Source organism: Prionailurus viverrinus, unplaced genomic scaffold (genome assembly GCF_022837055.1).
Source record: "Prionailurus viverrinus isolate Anna unplaced genomic scaffold, UM_Priviv_1.0 scaffold_59, whole genome shotgun sequence".
Taxonomy (NCBI): Eukaryota; Metazoa; Chordata; class Mammalia; order Carnivora; family Felidae; genus Prionailurus; species Prionailurus viverrinus.
In genome coordinates, this window is record NW_025927621.1 from 452005 (window position 1) to 454351 (window position 2347).

The window sequence follows — 2347 nt, forward strand, 5'->3', positions numbered from 1 at the left end:
CTTGTATGCAGCCTCCAGTGAACACATGCCCATAGCACTGCAACCTCCAGTGAACCCAGTTCCGGCGGCACTGCCCCCTCCAATGAAACCAATGCCTGCGACACAGCCCCTCCAGTGACCACAGTGTCCGTGGCACTGCACCCTCCAGTGAAACCAGTGTCCGCGACACTGCACCCTCCCGGGAACCCAGCGCCCAGGGCACTACAGCATCCAGTGAACTAAGTGCATGCGGCACTGCAGCCTGCTATGAACCCAGTGCCCAAGGCTCTACAGCCTCCAGTGAAGCCAGGGCCTGCCGTATAGGAATCTCCACTGAACCATGGGTCGGCGGCACTGCAGCCCCCAGTAAAGCCAGTGCCCACGGAATTGAGGCCTCAAGGGAAACCCGTGCCCACAGCACAGCAGCCTCCAGTTATCCCAGTGATCCGTGCACTTCAGTCTGCAGTGAACCCAGTGTCCACAGCCCTGCACCCTGCAGTGAACCCCGTTCCCACTGCACTGCAGGTTCCAAGGATCCCAGTGCCCATGGCACTTCAGCCTCCAGTGAACAAAGTGCCTGGGGCAATGCACCCTCCAGTGAACCCAATGCCCGAGGCACTGCAACCTGCAGTGAACCCAGGGCCTGCGGGTCTCTACCCTCCAGTAAAGCCAGTGTCCCTGGCACGGCACCCTCCAGTTAACCCAGTGCCCAGGGCACTACACCATCCAGTGAACAAAGGGCCGGCGGCTCTGCAGGCTCCATTGAAGCCAGTGCCCGCCGTAATGCACTCTCCATTGAACCTTGGGTCCGCGGCACGGCAGCCACCAGTAAAACCAGTGCCCGCAGCATTGCAGCCTCCAGTGAAACACGTGCCAACTGCACTGCAGCCTCCAGTTATCCCAGTGATCCTTGCACTGCAGTCTGGAGTGAACCCAGTGCTCACAGCCCTGCACCCTGCAGTAAACCCAGTTCTGACTGCACTGCAGGTTCCAGGGATCCCAATGCATATGGCACTGCAGCCTCCAGTGAACAACGTGCCTGCGGTAATGCACCCTCCAGGGAACCCAGTTCCCGCGGCAGTGAAGCCTGCAGTGAACCCAGGGCCTGCGTGTCTCTACCCTCCAGGGAAGCCAATATCCCTGGCACTCCACCGTCCAGTGAAGCCAGTGCCCGCGATCGTGCACCTTCCAGTGAACCCAGTTCCCACAGCACTGCCCCCTGCAGTGAATCCAGTGGCACAACACTGCACCCTGCAGTGAACCCAGTGCCTACGGATCTCTACCCTCCAGTGAAGCCAGTATCCCAGGCAGTGCATGCTCCAGTGAAGCCAGTTTTCGCGGAACTGCACCTTCCAGTGAACCAAGTGTCCATGCCAATGCAAACTCAAGTGAAGCATGTGCCCGCAGCACTGCACCTTCCAGTGAACCAAGTGTCCGTGCCACTGCAGGTCAAGTGAAGCCAGTGCCCGCGGCACAGCACACTCTAGTAATGCCAGTGTCCGCGGCACTGCAACTTCCAGTGAAGCCAGTTCCCGCTGCACTGGAGCCTCCAGTGAACCCAGTGATCGCTGCAGTGGAGCCCCCAATGAACCCAGTGACCGCGGCACTGCAGGCAACACTGAAACGAGTTCAGGCGGCAAGCAGCCTGCAGTGAACCCAGTGCCCACGGCACTGCAGCCTCCAGCGAATCCAGTTCCCAGGGCACTACACCATCCAGTGAACAAAGTGCCCGTGGCACTGCAGCCTGCTATGGACCCTGTGCCCGCGGATCTGCAGCCTCCACTAAAGCCAGTGCCCACCGTACCACACTCTCGAGTGAACCTAGGGTCGGCGACACTGCGGCCCCCAGTAAAGCCAGTGTCCGCGGCATTGCAGCGTCCAGTGAAACCCGTGCTCACTGCACTGGAGCCTCAAGTTATCCCAGTGATCCGTGCACTGCAGTCTGCAGTGAACGCAGTGCCCACAACACTGTACCCTGCAGTGAACCCAGTTCCGAGTGCACTACAGGTTCCAGGGATCCCAGTGCGCAGGGCACTTCAGCCTCCGGTGAACAAAGTGCCCGCAGCAATGCACCCTCCAGGAAACCCTTTGACCCAGGCATTGCAGCCTGCAGTGAACCCAGGGCCTGCGGGTCTCTACCCTCCAGTGAAGCCAGTGAGACTGGCACTGCACCCTCCAGTGAAGCCAGTGCCGGCGGCACTGCACCCTCCAGTGAACCCAGTGCCCACGGCACTACACCATCCGTGAACACAGTGCCTGCGACACTGCAGCCTGCAATGAACACAGTGCCCACGGCTCTGCAGCCTCCAGTGAAGCCAGTGACTGCCATAATGCATTCTCCATTGAACCTTGGGTCCGTGGCACTGCA